Genomic DNA, 15,733 nt, shown 5'->3' on the forward strand with positions numbered 1-15,733 from the left:
AAACCCTCCCTCCCATCCAGCCCCACTCTCTCTCTCTCTCTCTCTCTCTCTCTCTCTCTCTCTCTCTCTCTCTCTCTCTCTCTCAAAAAAAAAAAAAAAAACTTGTACATTGAGAGAGGAATTCTCTTAATTTAGTCAAACTCTCTCTCTCTCTCTCTCTCTCTCTCTCTCTCTCAAAAAAAAAAAAAAAAAAAAAAAAAAACCTTGTACATTGAGAGAGGAATTCTCTTAATTTAGTCAAAGAATTCGTGATTTGATTTCTGAATGTTTTGCGTTGATTGAAAATTCCAGTACGACTTTTTGTCTTTTTGTAATCAAATAGAATTTTTTTTTTAATTGTTATTTAAAAAAAAAAACATCTATATCTGGTTTTTCATTATTATTATTATTATTATTATTATTATTATTATTATTATTATTATTATTATTATTATTATTTAAACTACAACACTAGTTGGAAAAGCAGGATGCTGAAAGCCCAAGGGCTCCGAGAGAGTAAAATAGCCCAGTGAGGAAAGGAGATAAGGAAATGAATAATCTATAAGAGGTAATGAACAATTAAAATGAAATATTTTGAGAACTGTATCAACATTATTATATAAATATATATATATATATATATATATATATATATATATATATATATATATATATATATATATATCTATATATCTATATATATATATACATATATATGTGATATATATATATATATATATACATATATATATATTTATATATATATATATACAACTAGACTAAAAATAAAAACAATAGTAAGAAATAAGATAGAATAGTGTGGCCGAGTGTACCCTCAAACAATAAACTTTATCAATGAGATGAACTTTCAAATATTGCACTGGAGAAATCATTCGTGTTCTGAACGTCAGTATTCTTAATTATTTATTTCTTATTAACATTATGTAGATGAAATGAAAACCAACAAAAGGAAAATTTGTATTTCGGATCCAATCTCATCTGTTTGCATGCACGGAGGCATCTGGAACACAAAAGGCAATCAAGTGAATCTGACGTCGAAATGCTCCCAGAGTCCACTTTCCCTTTGGGCTCGTTTTAATTTCGAACTTATGTCGCGACGGTTGAAAGAACACTTTCCCTTGCTTCTCTTTGTTGACATATCTTTCGTTAATTTTCTAAAGCTGTATATAGCTTAAACGTTTATTTGAGACTTTCTGTATTTAATTTGTATAATTTTCAAGTGAAAATATCGTTAAATTAAGCAATAATCGCCTAGAAGATATTTTAGCAACTGTAAATTCTCGCCAAATTTTCAATATACGTTAACGGTCAACGCCACTTGGTAGATAACATTGTCCATTTAAAAGATTTCTCAGATCAATATCACAATGTTGAATAGACGAACGATCTTTTCTGGCATAAGACCAACTTGCACCAAAACTAACGTCATGAATTAAAGGAGCGATCGTTGGGTCTTCCAAACGAGTTCTTTTGCCTGCGGCCAACAAAGGTGGGACTACAAGGTCCACTTTGCATTGGGGGGGGGGGGGGGGGGTGTTTGATGACGTTAGTCACCACCTGAGAGTGGTGAAGTAACAGCTTTTTTGTTAATCTGCTCTTTGTTTATATTTCTTTCGTTGCTATGATCTAAAAACTTTCAAATGGTGACACTTTATATACAGTAACTACGAATACAGACGTTTCTAGTCCACTGTAGGACAAAAGCCTCAGACATGTCCTTAGTCATATCTAGGGTTTGGCCAGTATTCACCACCACGATGGCCAGTGCGAATTGGTGATGATGGTGGGAGACTTTAGTCTGATTGCTCACAGTAAACCAACCTAGTATTGGTGGCCCTGACTATGTATAGCTTTGCTGATCATGGCGATACATAAACCCTTTCACCACGTTGAGGTGTCCCCTTTTAGAAAGGATATATATATATATATATATATATATATATATATATATATATATATATATATATATATATATATATATATATATATGATTTATAACAGATCCAGCTGTCTTCTTATTGATACTTTTTTTTATCTTTTATTATAAAAATACAGTTACATCTTAGCAATTTACATTATATACGTAATTCTTTACAAAATACTGATATGAACTACATTAGAATTTTCAAAGACTATCAATTGTGATGTAATAACTGCTTTTCTATTTGTGAAATTACTAGAGTACATTTATGTTGCTGAAGATAGTTTAGCTATTATATGTTTGCTATTTTATCATTATTCAGCTTCCCGACTATTAAGCTATTAGAATTGATATCAGCAGTTGCCTACCATTAAAGTTACTGTTTTATAGCCTCTGTCAAGGTCTATAGACCTTGGCCTCTATTAAGGTCTATAGACCTTGGCCTCTATTAAGGTCTATAGACCTTGGCCTCTATTGTAATTCCCGTTATAACGTTGCTAGTAGGTTGCTACTGTAATGTCAATGATAACTTTAGTCTTCTTTGTTAGTTTAATTGAAGTGCATTGTTCTTCGTTAATATAACAACATATTGTTTATATTTGTTTCAAAAGTATTAAAGGATCCCTCTCTCTCTCTCTCTCTCTCTCTCTCTCTCTCTCTCTCTCTCTCTCTCTCTCTCTCTCTCTCTCCTGCTTACAGAAAAATGCTCCGTAGCAACCAATCCTTTTTTTCTTCTTCTCCTTCTTCTTCTTCTTCTTCTTCTTCTAACCTGGGGCCTTAACTTCCAGTACCAACAATAGCTTCCAAGTTAAATAATGTAGTACAGTATTAGTCCTACAGTTTAATAGTTATAAACTATCTTAAAAAGTGAAAGAGAAAAATTCATATTAATGGCGAATTTTATGCTTCTCGGGATATCATTTTTATTTCTTCAAGTGAATATATATTTTGATGAGGCCCGCCGAATGTTGTTGACGCTTCTGTCCTCGATTGTTTTATTATTATAATTCTTCTTCTTCTTCTTCTTCTTATTATTATTATTATTATTATTCGCGTTAGTATATTTGTATTACGTGAATACGGTCATATGAACGAAAAGTAGTTCGATGTTAGAAAGAAATTAAAATTGGTATTATGAATGACTTAACTGTTATGTAGAAAGGTGGAAATGATTACATTTTTGAAGGTCAAGGTCACGGTCAAGCAAAATTTCCAGTTCATGTAATCTGCCATAAGTTAGGAGATCGTTGTCACAGAGACTTCAAACTTGGTTCATATTTTAGTGTATAAAAATCCACGCCAATTGATACACGTTCAAGGTCAAGGTCTAGCAAAAGATAGAGAAATAACCTGCCGCGCCGGAGGTCTGCGCTCTACTGAGCGCCACTCTAGTTAGCTTTATGATTATTGACCGAAAATGTAAAAAAGATAGTCAAGAAACTATATAAACAATAAATAAAAGTAACAGTCCTAAGCGTACAGGAATCGAGAAAATATAACTTATTTTTGCCACGTTGTTCGATACACATAGACCTAATGTCACATAATTGCGTTATTATTATTATTATTATTATTATTATTATTATTATTATTATTATTATTATTATTACCAGCCAAGCTACAACCCTAGTTGGAAAAGCAAGATGCTATTGGCCCAAGGGCTCCAATAGGGAAAAATAGCTCAGTGAGGAAAGGAAATAAGGAAATAAATAAATGATGAGAATAAATTAACAATAAATCATTCTAAAAACAGTAACAACGTCAAAACAGATATGTCCTATATAAACTATTAGACCAATTTAACTGCCGATAACATTCTAAGCATACTCTAAGATAATTAGTGGCCATTTAATTAACAAAAAGACAAAGGGACTAGTACAGTATATTAGAATACTAGTAGAAATAACATTGCTCACAGGTAAACACGATTAGCTAAATAAACAAGTATGTAAGGCCTAAAGAGTTTGTAAGTGTTCACGAAAAGTTCATAGACCAAGAAGAGACCACAATGTGAAAAATCAGCGTGGAATTCTCTTCGTATTAAGAGAAAGGCGTTTAAATCAAGTTTTTTTTTATCTTTTATTTTGAAAATAAAATTGCATTTTCTTAACATACATTTTTTTTTCCTTTTATAAAGAAATATTTCCTTAACAAATTATATTTTACATTTTTGTATATACATTATAACATCTAATATATGATAAAATTAAATTTTTATTTTATTATTTTTCTAAATATGTTTTTAAGTTAGAAACATCAAACATATCAAAAGTTCAAAATTGGAACAAATGTTTTTTATGTTGACCAGGCTGACATGAGTCTTTTTATTGTTTATATATGACATCTCTTTTTGACGTTGTTAATAGTTTATATAGGACATATCTGTTTTGACGCTGTTACTGTTTTTAGAATGATATATTGTTAGTTTATTCTCATCATTTCTTTATTTCCTTATTTCCTTTCCTCGCTGGGCTATATTTCCCTGTTGAAGCCCTTGGGCTTGTAGCGTCTTGCTTTTCCGGCTAGGGTTGTGGATTGGCTGGTAATAATAATAATAATAATAATAATAATAATAAACACATATAGAAATTAAATCCCCACTTATTGCATTGCTTATGAATATACAATACTTAGGCTTCAAAGGAAAGTTTTTGTTACTGTATGCTAGGCCTATGTCTGCATGGAAAGAAGGACTGGAAATAGAGAACGTAGTTGAGTATGCTTCTTTTTCCCTAGGCTTTAATAACATGTTGCCAAGCGGATATGAGAGAGAGAGAGAGAGAGAGAGAGAGAGAGAGAGAGAGAGAGAGAGAGAGAGAGATAATAGGCATTTGTAACAGGGAATATGTGGGAAACCCCAGAGTTGAAATTGCTTCGCTTTTTTTTTCTTTCCACTTTTATGATCCTCAACTATATCCTGTGTCTTCATTATGGCGAATATTGATTGACTGGATGGTTAAACTATGTAAAATACTCATGTATGAATTCTTATTCACTACTGAAAAATCATACTTGGTATTTCTGTATTTTTGTGGAGAGTAATTTGAATATTTTTTAGCGTCAGGAGTCAAATCCTTGTGAATGTTGATTGGTTAGTTCAATATGTCAGATGTAAAATATCGTGAAGGATAACTGATATGTTTTAAAATCTTTAGTATCAAGTTATTATGAAATTCTTCAATCTTTCATAACTGGAAATTTAAAATGATACTTTTCAGCACATTATTATTATTATTATTATTATTATTATTATTATTATTATTATTATTATTATTATTAGCTAAGCTTCAGCTTTAGTTGGAAAACAAGATGCTATAAGCCCAAGGGCTCCATTAAGGAAAATAGCCCAGTGAGGAAAGGAAATAAAACAGAATTGTGTGCACGAGTGTATGTATATATATATATATATATATATATATATATATATATATATATATATATATATATATATATATATATATATATATGTGAATGAACTTCAGAAGTTCAAACTTACAAAAATTTTGCTTTATGGTGAACAGGTTGACTTAAGTCATATTTTATAGTTTATTTATGACATATATTATAACGTTGTTACTGATTTCAAGATAATTTATAATTTTATTCATTATTTTTATATTTTATTTGCTATTCGCCTATTTCCTTTCCTCACTGGGCTACTTTTCCTCTGTTGAAGCCCTTGGGCTTGTAGCATCCTGATTTTCCAACTAGTGTTGAAATTTGGCTATTAATAATAATAATAATAATAATAATAATAATAATAATGACACAATGTCATATATGAATAAAAGGGAAAATAAAACTATGGTGGTAACATAATCATGAATTATTATTATTATTTCACGCCAAACTATTATTATTATTATTATTATTATTATTATTATTAGTAGTAGTAGTAGTAGTAGTAGTAGTAGTAGTAGTAGTAGTAGTAGTAGCGAAGCTATAACCCTAGTTAGAAAAGCAGAATGCTATAAACCCAAGGGCTCCAACAGGGAAAATAGCCCAGTGAGGAAAAGAAATAAGGAAACAGTAATTTTTATATTATATATATGAAAGATTTATTTTAATGCTGTTACTATTCTTAAAATATTTTATTTCAATTATTTACACAATTTCTTACAGTTAATTTATTTCCTTGTTTCCTTTCCTCACTGGGCTATTTTCCCTGTTGGAGCTCTTGGGCTTATAGCATGTTGCTTTTCCAACTAGGGGTGTAGCTAAGGTACTACTACTACTACTACTACTACTACTACTAATGATAATAATAATAATAATAATAATAGTGTGCCTGAGTTAGGAAAACTAAATGCTATAAGCATAAGATAACAGAGGTCCAAATAGGAAATGCATCCTTACACACACACACACACACACACACACACACACACACACACACACACACACACACAATAAACTGTCTGATGTAAACAGTTAAATTTGTCAAAATGCCTAATCAGAGACCTTGTTAACCAGAAGCCATCAGGGTTGTGGTGGCCTATTGGAAACGTTCCAGTTTGGTGATCTGCCGGACTGGGGTTCGAGTCCCACTCAAGCTCGATAGTTTCTTTACTGCCTGCAACCTCACCATCCTTATGAGCTAAGGATGGAGCTTTGTGGGAGCTTATAGGTCTACCTGCTGAGTCATCAGCAGCCATTGCCTGGCCCTCCCTAGTCCTAGTTTGGGTGGAGAGGGGGATTGGGCGTTGATTATATGTGTATATGGTCAGTCTGTAGGACATTGTCCTACTAGATAGGGCATTGTCACTGTCCCTTGCCTCTGCCATTCATGAGGAGATTTTAAACTTTAAACTGGGTCTAAAGATACAAACCAAAGGTTCGCTGTCATACATGACGGTGACATTTTAGCTGTTGTGCAATGTTGCTTTGTGCAATCACTCGAGACAGCTTGCAGGTGACGCTCTCTCTCTCTCTCTCTCATTCAAGAAGAACATCATCTGTATCGTAAAAGGCTGGCCATCTGTCGCCTGAAGTTGATCGTTGTTGGAGCACGTGCAAAGAAAGGTAACTCTGATAAATGTGTACTATCATGCTCATAGCACTTCCAGTTGCTTCTTATATATAGAATACACATTATACACACATACACGCACACACCAAAACCGAAAAAGAAAAGTATTTAATCAGATGGACCTACCAGTATTAACTTACCCATCAGAAACTTGGAGCTTGAAGATTTAAAACATATGTTAGTTACAACTCAAAGAGCTATGGAAAGAATAATGCGAGAAGGGCATATAATTATTATAATGAGACTGACGATAATAGGTGGACATTAAGAATAACAGAATGGGTCCCTAGAGATTGTAAAAGCAGCAGGGGAAGGAAAAGACGATGGATTGACGAGCTACGAAAATTCGCGGTTATAGACTAGCATAGAAAGACCATAATCAGACGTAAGTGGGAGGACATGTCTGAGGCCTTTGTTCCGCAGTGGACTAGTTATGGCTAACGATGATAAAAGCTTAATTAAAAAGAGAAGACTATGGATTGACGGGCTACGAATATAGGCGGTTATAGACTGGCATAGAAAGACCATAAACAGACGCGAGTTGAAGGGCATGTCTGAGGCCTTTGTCCTGCAGTGTACCAGTTATGGCTGATGATGATGATGTTAAAAGCGTAATTTTAAAAGAGAAGACGATGGATTGACAAGCTACGAAAATTGGCGGTTATAGACTGGCATAGAAAGACCATAAACAGACGCGAGTTGAAGGGCATGTCTGAGGCCTTTGTTCTGCAGCGGACTAGTTATGGCTGATGATGATAATGTTAAAAGCGTAATTTTAAAAGAGAAGACGATGGATTGACGAGATACGAAAATTGGTGGTTACAGGCTGACATAGAAAGACTATAAACAGATGCGAGTGAAAGGACATGTATGAGGCCTTTGTCCTACAGTGGACTAGTTATGGCTGATGATGATAAAAGCGTAATTTTAAAAGCTACAAAAAAGTAAACGTTTCAACAAATAAAAACTAAATAAGACAACAACACAGACTTAAAAGAAGTTCACGCTTACCTAAACAAACATCGAGAGCGAAACCCTGAAATAAAGTAGCAGTGAGTGAAAGAACATGTCTGAGGCCTTTGTTCCGCAGTGGACTAGTTATGGCGGATGATGATAAAAGTGTAATTTTAAAAGCTTCAAAAAAGTAAACAATTTAACAAATAAAAAACTAAATAAGATAACAAAACAGACAAGAAAAAAGTTCAGAAGTTCACGCTTACCTAAAACAAACATCGAGAGCGAAACCCTGAAATAAAGTAGCGGTTTGACCTACAAAATGAAACGAATGAGATGTTTAAAGTGTGCAGCTGCTCCAGCGGAACAGAGTCCTTATTGGGGTGTGTGCTGTCCTTCGTTCCAAGAGGATCTGACCTTGTTTTGTTGCCTGTTACAAGAACCGTTTGTTATTTCATAGACTTTGAAGGCGAGTTTCACTTCTTAGTTTGCTAGTGATTTAGCTTAATTATTGTTTTTGTTAGTTTTACCCCCTTAGAGTAACTTATTCTTTCTTTATTAAGTTTTCATATGTTGCCTTCTCTATTATTATTATTATTATTATTATTATTATTATTATTAGCTAAGGTACAACACTAGTTGGAAAAGCAGAATGTTATATGCCCAAGGGCTCCAACACTTATTATTATTATTATTATTATTATTATTATTATTATTATTATTAGCTAAGCTACAACCCTAGTTAGAAAAGCAGGATGCTATAAGTCCAAGGGCTCCAACGGGGAAGATAGCCCAGTGACGAAAGGAGAAAAGGAAAGAGATAGAATGTGTGCCCGAGTGTACCCTCGAGCAAGAGAACTCTAACCCAAGACATTGGAAGACCATGGTATACACTATAGACTCAATACGAGTCTATAGCGAGTAGCTCTTATAAGAGCACACTTCAAAATCGAACCATCGTTCTCTAGTCCTTGTGTAATGCCATAGCCTCTGTTTACTTGTTTTGGGTTTAAATCCAACCCTTCACTGAAGTCGAGTGAACTACTTCTCGGGCGGGTCCATATTAATCATCTAACGAAACATTTTCATTATAACTTACACAATTCTTTGATTGTAGCATCTTCCAAATCATATGATCTTGTGAAAAGTAATGTCTTTAGTTTCTTCTTAAATTCAATTGCTCCCTTTAGGTCCTTCATTTCAGTTGGCAGTTTATTATAATGTCTAGGCGCACAGTAGCTAAAAGCCCTTTCACCAAATTTACTATTTGTTCTTGGTTCAGATAGCCTATGTTTGTCACTCATGTGTCTTGTGTTACCATTTGTTTCTAGTTCTAGTTTATAGAGAACAATGGTTCGATTTTGGAGTGTGCTCTTATAGAAGAGTTACTTACTATGCATAGCTAAAGTCTCTACTGTTTCTAATAATAGTAAAGGCAAAACTGCAGATGCTTTTCGGTATGCAACATCAGCATTGACATCACCAACACTTGACTAGATATAATCTCTTTTGTAATACACATAACGTACCGATGCAATAATCGTCGTTGTTTATGTCTGACACGTGTTTCTTTCACTACCTCCCCCCCCACCCCACCCCCTAGGAGTTGGGGTGGGGGGTCTAGCATGCCAAGGTTGCTCTTATTTCGTATACATCCTGACGTTGGCCCGGGGTGGGCTTAGAATTGTCTGTTTGCTTGCTTGTTAATTTTCTAAGATTTCTTGTGGAGGACCCCCCCCCTCTCTCTCTCTCTCTCTCTCTCTCTCTCTCTCTCTCTCTCTCTCTCTCTCTCTCTCAGAAATTGGTAATATTTTCCCTATGAGTTCAAAGGAAATTTTCATTCATGTTTACACATCGATGTTATTATTATTATTATTATTATTATTATTAGTAGTAGTAGTAGTAGTAGTAGTATGATTATCATTATTAAGTAAGGTAAGGAAGCCTGTTCGATTACAAAGAAAACTCGCACACAAAGCAAGAAAGCAAACACCACTCACGACTTCTTGACCTGACACAATGGCACATCTGTCATTGTAGGTCTCGTCATGATCGCGCAGGACACCCAAGTGCTTGAAGGCTGTTTCCTGTCTGCGTTTTTCACGATTGAAAAGGTGTCTAGTCTAAGCCTCCTACTTAGTACAGGGCAGGACCCACTTAGAACTAAGTAGGTCCTTGTACAGTGGATACGTGTTCGCTTAGCATTCGCATGACAGCAGATCGATCCCAGCCCAGAACCGTGAGTTAAAGCTGTTTACTGGGGAGGGCACTGCTGTGCTTGATACCACTGCTGGGTTGGGCTTGCCCAGCTGACGTTCTGGTGAGTATCTATTAAAAGTTTAAAGGCCGCTCATGAATGGCAGAAGCAAGGGAAAGTGGCATTGCCCTATCAAGCAGGACAATGCCCTAGAGACTGACCATATTATATATGATCAGTGCCCAAGCCCCCTCTCCACCCAAGATAGGACCAAGGAGCGACAGGCAATGGCTGCTGATGACTCGGCAGATAGACCTATAGGCTCCCCCAAACACCCATCTTTAGCTCACAAGGATGATAAGGTTGCAGCGACCAAAGGAACTATTATTATTTTTAGTTAAGCTACAAACATGGTTGGATAAGCAGGATGCTATAAGGCCAAGGGCTCCAACAGGAAAAAATGCCTAGTGAGGAAAGGAAATAAGGGAATGAATAAACTACAGAAGTAATGAACAATTAAAATAAAATATTTTAATAACAATAACAACATTAAAATAGATATTTCATAAATTATTATTATTATTATTATTATTATTATTATTATTATTATTATTATTATTATTGTAGAAACTGGGGTTGAGACGACTAAATAAATTTCATCCTAATTGTCCGGACAAAACGTATTACCAAAAAGTTTTTTCTTCAAAATTATATAAACGCTATTAAGTCTAACCCGGGCTGGACGATGACATGTCTATACATGGAATTTGTAGCATATTAATTCAGCGGAGATGGGATATATTATAATGACAAAAGACCTGAAAAGGGTAGTTAATAAAAAAAAAAGTAAGAAGATATCATCCTAGGCCTATAGGACTTGAAAACATCAAATTTGCTGTGACAGGGAAATTAAGTTTTAGAAATAAGGATTATTTGATGAAATGGAAAAATTAATTTAAACGAAAATTGTATAAACAGAATAAGCAAATAAAGATAAAACAACATAGGAAAAGAAAGAAAAAAATCCGTTGTACCGGTGGAAAACAGGACAGTAAGTCAGAGGATGGAAAGCAGAAGATATGCGGATGTGGAAGAAAGTTCTGGCAGGGTCTTGGTGAGAGAGAAATAGAAGAATGGACTCCAGAAATTGGTGAGAGAGAAATAGAAGAATGGACTCCAGAAATTGGTGAGAGAGAAATAGAAGAATGGACTCCAGAAATTGGTGAGAGAGAAATAGAAGAATGGACTCCAGAAATTGGTGAGAGAGAAATAGAAGAATGGACTAGAGAAATTGGTGAGAGAGAAATAGAAGAATGGACTCCAGAAATTGGTGAGAGAGAAATAGAAGAATGGACTCAGGAAATGCTGAAAAACGCCAAGGAAAAGTTATTTTAAAATTTGTGGGTTATAAGATCAATAAAAGAAAGACAGATGATGAGAACAGAATATGTTATAGAAGATGAAATATCATTGAAAGGAGAAAGGATTAATGAGGTGGAATCATTTAAATATTTAGGGACTACGATCTCTAATACGGGATCTTTAGAATTTGAGTTTAATGAAAGATTGAAAAAGGCAAATCAGACAGTGGCTAGGTTACGTAAAATTTGGAAATCAAATCACCTGAAATTACATATGAAAATTAGGCTATATCTAAATATCAGATTGGTGAGATCGGTGTTACTGTATGGACATGAGTCGTGGTATGACAATGAAACAATATCCAACAGATTTTGTAGATTTGAGAACAAAGCCCTCAGGAGAATATTGGGAGTTAAATAGCAGGGTAGGATCAGAAATAAAACTATAAGACAGATTACTCGAGTACCATATGTGGATGAGATCATGATGAGGGGTAGATGGAGATGGTTTGGGCATATTCTTCGCACTCCCCAAGAGATATTAGTTCACCAAACTTGTATCTGGGCTCCACAAGACACTAGAGTTGTTGGAAGACCCAGGCCTATATGGCTGAGGCCTATGAAGCGTGAAGTAGGAGATGGTGAATGGAGAAGTGTTGATTTAAAAGCTCAAGACGACTGGCGAAATCTAACCAAGGCCCTTTGTGTCAATATGTGTAGGAGATGATGATGTTATACCGAGGCTGACATAAGTCCTTTTTTATAGGTTATTCCCGAAAGGTCTATTTTAATGTTACTGTTCTTAAAATAATTTATCTCAGCTGTTCATTACTTCTCTTATAGTTTATTTCCTTTCCTCACTGGGCTATTTTTTCCCTTTTGGAGCCCCTGTGCTTATAGCATCTTGCTTTTCCAACTAGAGTTGTAGCTTAGCTTATGATAATAATAATAATAATAATAATAATAATAATAATAATATGGAAGTAGTGCATAGAGAAGGGATTGAAATATCCGATGGTCCACCGTCCCATATTCTCAACTTAAGCATTAGTGTATAAAAATAGCTAACTACCGAACCTCACTCATGGGAAAGTTAGAGAGCTTTATTCATAACAGCTTGTCATTCGTATAATCGATAAATAACAAATCTTGCCGGAATGAATAATGTATTGGGCGAGTTCGGAGCTACTAGCTGCTGGTAGGAAGTACTGTGTACCAGCATTTTCTCATATAGCCAGTAAATGTACAAACTACGGTAGTATGTAGCTGTCCACGCAAGTGGCTCTATTAGCAATTGGTCTGTGAGTCTTTATTATTATATCCGTGAAATTCGTCTTAATTACCTAAAAACACTTAGGTCAGAACTTGCTAAGTAAACGTAAATGTTTGAAACTTCTCAGAACCAGTGAAATGCGGATATTGATGTTGGCTTTGTCTGTGTGAGAATCCTTATCGTTAGTCAGTGTGTGGAAGTTCTTGAAAGGAATAGGTGGTGGGATATAGCTCGAGTATATGTGTCGATTCGAATAAAGACGACTTCCTTCGATAGGATTTTATATATAACGGAAATCTCTAACGAAAACTTGGAAGAGAAGAGCTAAGCTACCTTACCAAGGCCACCTGTCTTCTGTGATTTTGAGTCTGCAAACGCACTTCACATTATTCAAAGAGGTAAGATCGTCCAAACAGTTTATTATAAAGTTCTTAAAGTATTGTAATTTATACTAGCAAGAGTATACGCAGATACACATGCACCGGTTGTAGAATTTATTTTACATAAACTGCCGTACTTTAAATTATTTCTCCGGTTTTTATGTTGAATGTTGAGAAACTAGACCAATGCTCCTTCACATTCAGTGTATGAGTGCACTTTCCACATACACATTAACAGATAATTGTTGTTACTTTCTCGGATTTTCTCCTCGCCATTGATGCTTGTGTGCTTGATTGATACACACCTGGCGTAGTTTTCTAGAGGCGATATGGGGAAATTGGGATGAGGGGGCGGGTCGGAGAAACCTTGAAGAAAATTAATCCTTGTAGGGCGAAACCGTTAGGATGTTTTGAGTTATGGTTTATTTATAACGGTCACTACCGTAACCTTTGCTAGTCCACTGCTGGACAAACGGCCTCAGTCATGTCCTTCCACTCGTTTGTTTTGGTCTTTCTATCCCGATCTATACTTGCAAGTTTTTTTTAGCTCTTTAATCCATCGTCTTCCTTTACTCTCCCTGCTTCGTTTGCAATTTCTAGGGACCCAATCTGTTATTCCCAATTTCCCTGTATTATGTCATTCTCATATGTCCGGCCCACGTCAATTTCATGTCAAGTATATAAGCAAACCGTTCAGAAATTCTCTCTCGCTCTGTGTGTGTGTGTGTGTGTGTGTTTTAAACATGACCAGAAGTTAGATAGCCGTTTGTGAACGGTAATTTCTGCCAAATATAGGAAAAATAACAAACACGGGCAATATAAGTTTTGACTAGGCAATGCAAGTGATTTAAATAATTCGTTACGTTATTTAGAAACCAATGCATGGAATACCAAGAATACCGTAAATAAGAATATGGGGGAAAAACTTTTATAAAAGTTAGTTACAGTCCATAATTTTTACTTTTTTTCTTGAGTAATTTTGTCCAATTCTTTCGGAGGGAAAGAAAAAATTGAGTGTTTTTCCCATCAATTACAACATATCAAACTAGATTGATACAGAGGTGTAATTATTTTCCTTAGGCAATAAAAGATTACATTGGAGATACAACACTTTAATTACTGAAAGATTTAACTTTTTAAAACTTTTGGCTTTAACGACTTTTTATTTTCTCTTTCGGTCTGTTGGAATAAATGACATTTTTAATATTTTAGGTAAAATACTACCCCATTTGGTACTCTCTCTCTCTCTCTCTCTCTCTCTCTCTCTCTCTCTCTCTCTCTCTCTCTCTCTGGGGAATCCATATATCAAACAAACTTCCAATTTAGACAAATTTGATTTATTGATAACCACTAATATTCCAAACGTATTATTATTATTGTTATTGTTGTTATTATTATTATTATTATAAACACTTAATGCCAAAGATTAACAACTTTGAATTTGAAATTTTACCGAAAAGCTATGAAACTTCACCTTTCAAAGACAAACTTCATAACAAACGGTTTCACTCTTTATATCAAAAATAACTTTCTCTAACTTTCATTCGTTGTAAGAACATATTACAGGAATTTCTCAATGATATAAGTTTCTACTCGTGATTTGTGGGACCGAGAAATTTGAAGGTAAGAACGATGACAGGCGATAATTAACTTCAGAAGTTCTAAGTTGCAGCGAATGTTTTTGTATTAGACTGACTTAAGTCTCTCTCTTCGTAGTTTATATATGAGGGTACACTCGGTCACACTATTCTATCTTGTTTCTCTTGTTTTAAAGTTTTTATAGTTTATATAGGATATATATTTTAATGTTATTATTCTGAAAATTATTTATTTTTCCTAAGTTTCCTTTCCTCGCTGGGCTATTTTCCCTGTTGAGGCCCCTGGGCTTAGAGCATCCTGCTTTTCCAACTAGGGTTGTAGCTTAGCAATTAATAATAATAATAATAATAATAATAATACTGATCCTAAAATATTTTATATTAAGTCATTTCTTCTTGTGTAGTTTATATCCTCATTTCCTTTTCTTCCATAGTTATTTTTTCCTATTGGAGCCATTAGGCTTATAGCATCCTACCTTTCCAACTAGGCTTATAGCTTAGCTAATAATAATAATAATAATAATAATAATAATAATAATAATAATAATAATAATTTACGGCGATGACCTAAGGAATTGTGACACCATCCCTTATAAACTCCTAAGGTTAAATCCTAACGAAACAAAGCAGGATTGTAAGTAGGTCGAGGACGGTGGCTCCTCGACATCCAGATCTTTGCATTGTCGATGCAATCGTGCAACTGCTTTGGCGGTGATTCTTTATTGCAAATTTACTTAAGAGAAACATATTCGATATGTTTCTTCTTCGGTTGCACAGAAAATGGCTGAGTAAGTATTTTTTGGCCACGAGTCCACCCTTAGGATATGTTTTGGTTAATTAACTTTAGTTTCTAGTATTGTTCGTCTGTCTGGTTTGCATCTGCTGACTCTTATCTTAATTTATTGGACAAAAACTTTATCTATTATATTTCGCTCTCCTGATGTAGATAATAACCTCTGGCACAGTCTTTCAGTTAGTTCTTTGTGCATTACTTATATATAGTTTATATGAAATATACTT

General features: G+C 34.5%; 1 protein-coding gene across 2 annotated transcripts in view; it reads left to right on the plus strand.

The window, feature by feature from the left end:
* LOC137653736 (carboxypeptidase B-like) overlaps positions 1 to 15,733 on the plus strand; it is a 61,752-nt gene that overhangs the window by 22,583 nt on the left and 23,436 nt on the right. The window contains exon 1 of one of the 2 annotated variants that reach the window (XM_068387353.1): positions 13,110 to 13,133. The exons of the other annotated variant lie outside the window; for it this stretch is intronic. The gene's annotated coding sequence lies outside the window, so the exon portion shown is untranslated. Of the gene's footprint in view, positions 1 to 13,109; positions 13,134 to 15,733 lie in introns of those variants that run through there. 2 annotated transcript variants of the gene reach the window in all.

Source organism: Palaemon carinicauda, chromosome 14, assembly GCF_036898095.1.
Source record: "Palaemon carinicauda isolate YSFRI2023 chromosome 14, ASM3689809v2, whole genome shotgun sequence".
Classification (NCBI taxonomy): domain Eukaryota; kingdom Metazoa; phylum Arthropoda; class Malacostraca; order Decapoda; family Palaemonidae; genus Palaemon; species Palaemon carinicauda.